The sequence below is a fragment of the Etheostoma cragini genome, chromosome 5 (assembly GCF_013103735.1).
Source record: "Etheostoma cragini isolate CJK2018 chromosome 5, CSU_Ecrag_1.0, whole genome shotgun sequence".
Classification (NCBI taxonomy): domain Eukaryota; kingdom Metazoa; phylum Chordata; class Actinopteri; order Perciformes; family Percidae; genus Etheostoma; species Etheostoma cragini.
In genome coordinates, this window is record NC_048411.1 from 8,240,093 (window position 1) to 8,247,495 (window position 7,403).

At 43.3% G+C, this 7,403-nt stretch overlaps 1 protein-coding gene across 1 annotated transcript in view; it reads right to left on the bottom strand.

Moving 5' to 3' along the window:
- The window catches only part of cacna1ba (calcium channel, voltage-dependent, N type, alpha 1B subunit, a), a 168,458-nt gene that overhangs the window by 84,764 nt on the left and 76,291 nt on the right, over positions 1–7,403 (bottom strand). The window lies entirely within an intron of this gene.

Below are 7,403 nucleotides of genomic sequence, written 5' to 3' on the forward strand. Positions count from 1 at the left end.
AATGGAAAACCAAAAAAAGCGAGTAGACCCGAGGCGAGTCGAGTAGATACCACGCAGTGGAAAACCGCCATTTGACTCTAGTCTACTAATCAGCTCTAAACCTATGCTAAATTGTAACTCATTTGAAAGTTTTGTTCTTAGTCTTTCACACCCAAGTTGGACATTAATGCAGCCAGTTCTATTTGTTATAGTATACCGGCCACCTGGTCCATATTCTGAATTCATATCTGAATTTGCAGAGTTTTTGTCAAATTTAGTCCTTAAAACGGACAACGTTCTTATTGTAGGGGATTTTATTATTTATGTGGAAGATGAGAATGATAGCCTTAGTACTGCATTTATCTCTCTATTAGATTATATTGGCTTCTCTCAAAGTGTTCATAAACCAAAAATTAGATGTTTTTCTGGTAGTGCTGTAGCTAAATTTAAGGATGTGATTCCAACAGCTTTTAATTCATTACCAAATCCCAAAGTAACGGAGGATCATGACGAATGACACTCGACTCTGTTGCCCCTCTAAAAAAGAAGATAATAAAACCAAGATGGTTAGCTCCATGATATAACACTGAAACTTGCAAATTAAAGCAAAAACTCGACTTCTTCTCTTTCCCGGAGTCTTGTGCTCTCTAGCCCCTCTCCTCTCTCCTCCTGTCGCTTCCTGCAGGTGTTTCTGGCACTGGATCTGTGGTTGGTGTCACCTGCTCTGCTACAATTCTCCATGTCTCTCTCTGTCTGTCTGTCTGTCTGTCTGTATCTCTCTCTCTCAACCTCCACCCGGTCGAGGCAGATGACCGCCCACCCTGAGCCATGGTTCTGCTTGAGGTTTCAGCCTCTTAAAATGAAGTTTTACCTTGCCTCTGTCACCTAGTGCTTGCTCTTGGCGGGAACTGTTGGGTTTCTGTAAATAACATCACAGAATACGGTCTAGACCTGCTCTTTTATGACAAGCGCGAAGAGATAACTGTTGTTGTGATCTAGCGCTATATAAATAAAATTGAATTGAACTTGCAGATCTGCTGCCCTCTGCTTTACCAGATCCTGGCTCACTCGGTGCATCCCGGACAGCGCACTTCTCCTCCTGGGATTCAACTTTACCGGGCGGATTGAGTACTGGAGCTCACGGGGAAAACAAATGGAGGCGGACTCTGTCTCTACATAAACAAAGGTTGGTGTACATATGTCACAGTGCTGATAAAATCATGCCCCCACTTAAAGTCACTATTGATAAACTGCAAACCCTTTTATTCACCGTAGTAGTTTTCCTCGTTCATTCTGATCACCGTCTACGTCCCACCTCTAGCCTGTGTTAGTGAGGCGTTACTGCACCTGGCCGACAAGATAACTAACGTGGAGAAAAAACATCCTGACTCCCTGCTCATTGTCCTTGGCGACTTCAACAGAGCAAACCTCAGCCATGAACTTCCAAAGTATAGACAGCATATTAAGTGTCCCACCAGGGACCCAGCCTTTATGACCATAGGTGAGGGTAGAAACGAAAATTGCCCGGTAGATCGAGAGCTTTCTGGCTCAGCTCTCTTTTCGTCACAACGGTGCGATAAACAGAATGCAATACCGCACCGGCTGCTCTGATTCTCCGACTAATCTCACGCTCCATGGTCCCCTCACTCGCAAATAAGACCCCAAGGTACTTAAACTCCTTCACTGTTCCCTTTTTATTTATATGCTTGGTTTTATTTTAAATTTAGCCACTAGTTTAACTTTTGTTAAAATCATGGCTAACATCTGCTATTTCTAATCGTTTTTAAATTGTTATCTTATTCCTGGAAATCAACTTGCGACCCCCCCTGTCTGGCTCGCGACCCCCCTGTGGGTCCCGACCCCCACTTTGGGAATCACTGATCTAGAAAACTCAAACTGAAAAAAGGTGACGCTCACAAAGCAGGAGAAGGCTATAAGAAGATAGCAAAGAGTTTTCAGATGCCGATATCCTCCGTTTGGAATGTAATTAAGAAATGGAAGACTTTTGGAAGGAAGAATGGGCGAAGAAATAATTCTCAAACAAGAATCAAAAGAGGTATTAACTCTGCAGGGTGCCGTAACTTTTGCAGACACCATTTTTTTGTTTTCTGTTATTTTGAAAGTGTAACTGATGGAAATAAAATCTAACTTTTTGTGATATATAATACAAATGTCTAATCCGTCATTTGATGCCTTTTGGAGATTTTTCCATCTTTTCTTGGCTTCTTTATGCACATTAATACAAATTTTTACCTGGGGTGCCCAAACTTTTGAACCCCACAGACAGTGAAACTAGGCCCACACCAATCCTCGAGCCTGTCCCTCGCCAATGGAGCACCACAAGGCTGCGTGTTGAGCCCGCTGCTCTATTCCATCTACACGTATGACTCCATCTCCACCCACCCCTTGAATACAATGATAAAATTTGCACAACTGCAGTGGGAGAAATTTCTAAAAGCGACAAGAACGCCTACAGAGATGAAGTTGACAGACTGACAGGATGGTGCAAAGACAACAATCTCACCCTGAATGTCAAGAAAACAATCATAGTTGACTTCAGAAGGTGTAAGGAGGACACTTCCTCATCATGAATGGTGAGGCTATGGAAAAGGTCTCCTTTTTTAAGTTCTTGGGGATCATGATCTCAAAGGCTTGAGTGTGTCAGCGGCACTGCTTTTTACGAATACTCAAGAGGAGCAACCTGTGTGCTGAGCTGCTTAAGATCTTCTACCATTGAGAGTGTCATAACATGCTATGTGACTGCATGGTTTAACAACTGCACAGGGAAAGACAGTAAATCCCTCAATCGAATCATAAGATCTGCTCAAAAAAACTTCCCCTGCCCCCACTGGACGGCATCTTTAAGACCCGCTGCCTCCCCTGAGCGCACAATATTCAGCAGGATGAAACACACCCCTCAAACCGTCTCTTCTCCCTGCGTCCCTCTGGCAGGGAGTATCAGGCTTTTAGTTTTATCCCCAGGGCCATCACAGAACTGAACAATCTTATTTTATTTATTGTGTGAGTGTGTGTGTGAAAGTATGGTTTTAGAGGCTGCACAAGCACAATTTGTTGTATGGCTACTGCACAATGAAAATTCGCAATTCCATCCATGATTCTTTCAGCCCAGAAACTATTGGGGTCTACATTATTCCGAGGTTTCTGCCTAAAAGGAAGTTTTTTGTCGCCACTGTGGCACTGTTGCTTGCTCTGGAGGAAACTACTAGAACTGTTGGGTCATTTGTAAATTCTGGAGTGTGGTGTAGACCTACTCTATCTGTAAAGTGTCTTGAGATAACTCTTGTTATGAATTGATACTATAAATAAAATAATAATATTATATACTATAAATAAAATTATTATATTATATAAATAAAAGTGTTATGGTATCTCATTTTCTTCCTGTATACTCTTAATGGAGCTTAATAATGGTCATAAATAGTATGATGTGTTAAGAAAAACAAAACAGACCAGCAAACGCTAAAGACAATAGCAAACTTTCTTACCACTTTAAAACTGTGTTTTAGCTAACATGTCTGCGAATTTTTCAGAATATACTGTTTATATTTGATCACAGCTGCATCTTATCTCAGCCTGCCAACACTGTTGGGATAAAAGCTGAGTGAAGGGCCCTGATCTCCCATGGGGGTCTGCAGCCTCTCAACCCTGCATATATTTGCTCTCCTGCCTGCTGTGAAGCTCAGATCGTGGCCTTTAAACAGTGACATGGCCACCGCATGCCCCTGCCAAACAGCATCATTGACCTTCCACCTCCCCAGTAACTGTCAAACCATCCGACAACTTTTGTAAACAGAGCAGTGAACAGAGAGGACAAGATAGCCAAAATGAGAAGAAGAGGTGGAGCATGCACATAAAGCTTGTGAGCTGTATACAAGCAGGCAGTAGAAGAAGAAACCATAACACAAGAAGAAGACGCGAAAAATTGCTAGTGCAAGGAAACCAGAATTGTTTCTGTGGACCGACAGCTGTAACTCATACCTCAATACTGTTGTTAGGAGACGTCGTGGCGGGGTAATACGTTGAAGGCTAAAGGTTGAGGGGTGTGGCAATGACATCATCAATATGCAAGTATGTGGCTTTTCTGTCCAGGTTTCAAAAAAGTAAGTCTTCAGGCAGCGTGCTTACTTGTTTGGAGGAAAAGTGTTTCCATGTAGATGCCCCCTAAAGCTTTTGTCAAGTCTTTCGCTCTGTATGAATGCAAGTGGCTAATGCCAAGCTGGAGGCTGTAAACGTTAAAATGATAAATTGCAATAATCAATACTAATGACTTATGGACACCTACTATATACAATTTTAGTTTTGCAAATTCAGATTCAAAACATTAAAAACTATAGCCAAATATTTTTACAGGTAAGCTTAAATTTCAGCTTTCTAACTCTGAGACCTAAACCTGTCCCAAGATAAAGTGGCTGCCTAAAGAATGCATCGCCTGGGCATGCCTTCAATGTGTTTAGCTATGGCTCTGTAATGCAATTTCTTCTCTTCTTCTTTCAAGGTTAGTATGATCATTTATTATTTACAGTATTTTACAACATAACCGCTGTGGAAAAAATCTGAAAATAACATTTATTTCATCAGTCTTTTCATTCACTCTCTAACTCGCTCCACCACCACTGTTCTTTCTTTTTCACTCTCACACAATGTCTCTTTCTCTGGCTTGTTGACCTTGTTTAGAGCCAACTCTAAACACTGTGAATAGAAACACCAACAGTCAAAAGCCACTTATCATACAAATCTAAATGGGCTGCATTTACATAGCACTTTTCTGGTCTTAACAACTACTCAAAGCGGTTATACATTGCACAGGAACCATTCACACACATACACTGTGGCCAAGGCTGCTCATCAGATAAACACTCAAATACATTTACACTCCGATGACAGCTCGGGGGCAACTTGGGGTTCAGTCTCTTGCCCAAGGACACTGAGACATGGGACTGCAGGGCCAACCAATTCCAATTGGCAGGCAGCCGCTCTACCACTGAGCCACAGCCACCCCTGTACACTACAGCACACTTAAATATAAAAAATTGAATATACTGTACATCGACTGGCAATACGTAATCAGAGGAGGCTCTTATCTGGTAAGGATGCGCCCAGGAGGCATCCTTACCAGATGTCGAACCAACTCAACTGGCTCCTTTCAACGTGAAGAAGCAGCGGCTCAACGCCAAGCTCCTCACGGATAACTGAGCTTCTCACCCTATCTCTAAGGGCTACGCTAGCCCTTCTCCTGAGGAAACCCATTTTGGCCACTTGTAACCTGGATCTCGTTCTTTCGGTCATGACCCAGCTTTAATGACTGTAGATGAGGGTAGGAACAAAAACTACCTGGTAGATCGAGAGCTTTGCCTTTTGGCTCTCTTTTTTTGTCTCTTTTCGTCACAACAGTGCGATAAATGAATGATGAATGTAATACCACACCCATTGTGCCGATTTCCTGCTGAGATCCATGGCTTCAGATTTAGAGGTGCTGATCCTAACTGAAAATGCCCGTCCCTAGTAGCCATGTCCCTGGATTGAAGGCTGGTGGGATGGACTGGTGGTCTCAGCTGGAGAGCGAGAGATACGTAATCGTTTTAATAAGTTTAACCAACAGGTATTTCTGGTGCCAACTAGCCAGGGTAGCAACGTTTAATCGACTAATCCACTAGCTGGCGGTAGGTGTCCCTGCCCCACTACCTGCTCCGTCTATTTGTTTGTTTTTACAAAATCTACTACTGTAACCTGAACAGAAAGACACTCTAAACATACAGGACTCATGCCATCTCACTGAAAATTTCACGCTCGATCCAAGCTGGCCCAGCGAGACCGTGTGCAGAGCCAACAATAACAACTAGCAACAGGTCATTGAGAAGGATTAGAGGTAAACGGGCAGGCATCAGAAACAGGCGGAGGAACAGCGCCGACTGCACACCACTGCCCAGCATCCTGCTAGCTAGTCATTAGAAAACAAACCGGATTAGCTCAGAGCCAGAATTAAATACCATGGATGGACATACGAGACTGCAACATGATCTGCCTTACGGATATATGATAACACCCAAAATACCAGACCAATAGGGCTGCAACGATATGTAGTGCGGAGTGAGAAGGCAGAATCGCGAGACACCCCTTCCAACTCCCAGAGTTATCCCTCCCATCCAGATCCACTGCTATCACATCTTTAAATTACTATTAGTATTAGTACTTTTGGTGCCTTAATTGTTTTGTCTTTAAATGTAGCTTACTGTAAAGAAGGCTAAAAGTGAACTGCCACTGACCGGGCTGGTTGCTAGCTGGCTGGGGGCTGACTGTGGATGTGTCTGCGAGGCTGTTGTCAGCTCTCATCCCGACTGAAGCCTCACAGCGCCGGGAGAGTGAGGCTGACAGACCATGGTGTGCTAGCTAGCTAAATAACCATTAGATTTGTCATCTATCTATACAGTTAACGTTACTGATGAATTTGTGGTTTAGCCCAAAGTTGTTAACCGTGGTCAAAACTAGCATACTAAAAATTACTGAGCATGTTGATGTCGTAATCTTATGTTACCCACTACGAATTAGCTAACGTGATAGACCAAGCATAGGGAGTTCAGCTCAGTTACAGGGCTGCCAACTCTCACGCATTGGCCGTGAGACACACGCATTTGACTGGTTTCACACGCTCACACGCCACACCCCCGATTTCTCACGCTGAAGTGTCAACCCAGTCGGTAAAATTTTCTGAAAGATGAGTTTATCTGTGGATCTACCTGTTGAGCCACTCGCGATCGACTAGTTGTGCTTTCAGAGACTGAGGGGGAGTTAAAGAGCCCTCCCTGGCTTCAAGTATGAGCTCTGAGTATCACAGACCCGTCCGTCGCTTCGTGACCACTCTCTCTGTAAAGATAGAGGTGAGCAGCGCGGCTGGTAGCGTAGCAACTTTAGTTCATTTTAGAGGACTCGCTCTGCTGGGGGCAGTGACGCGTTGCATCTGTGCATGGAACTCCGATAATGAACAGCATACAGTCACCTCTAAACTATGTCAGAGACCAGAGACCCAAATGGGTCTCTGTGTCAGTCAGACGGTCTGCATGAGACCCACCATATCAGAGGAGCAATGACATGCACAGCAGACTATATTACAATTCTCCAAATCTCGGACAACAGAGATGGGAGGAGTTATATTTTGCATGTGCACAAAGTTGTAAACATGAACAGAAATCTGATGAAACACATCTGAGCTATACTATACTACATATACAAAACTATATATACTATACTATATATACGATACTGCAACGTTGGGCCTTTATTGTGCTTCCCTAACCTCTGTGCATCTCTAAATGTAACTATAAATAATTCATTCAATGTTTCATAAAATGAACAATAGTCTTTATTTTCCTCAAAAAGTAAATACAGTAAGTGGGGGGGGGGGGGGG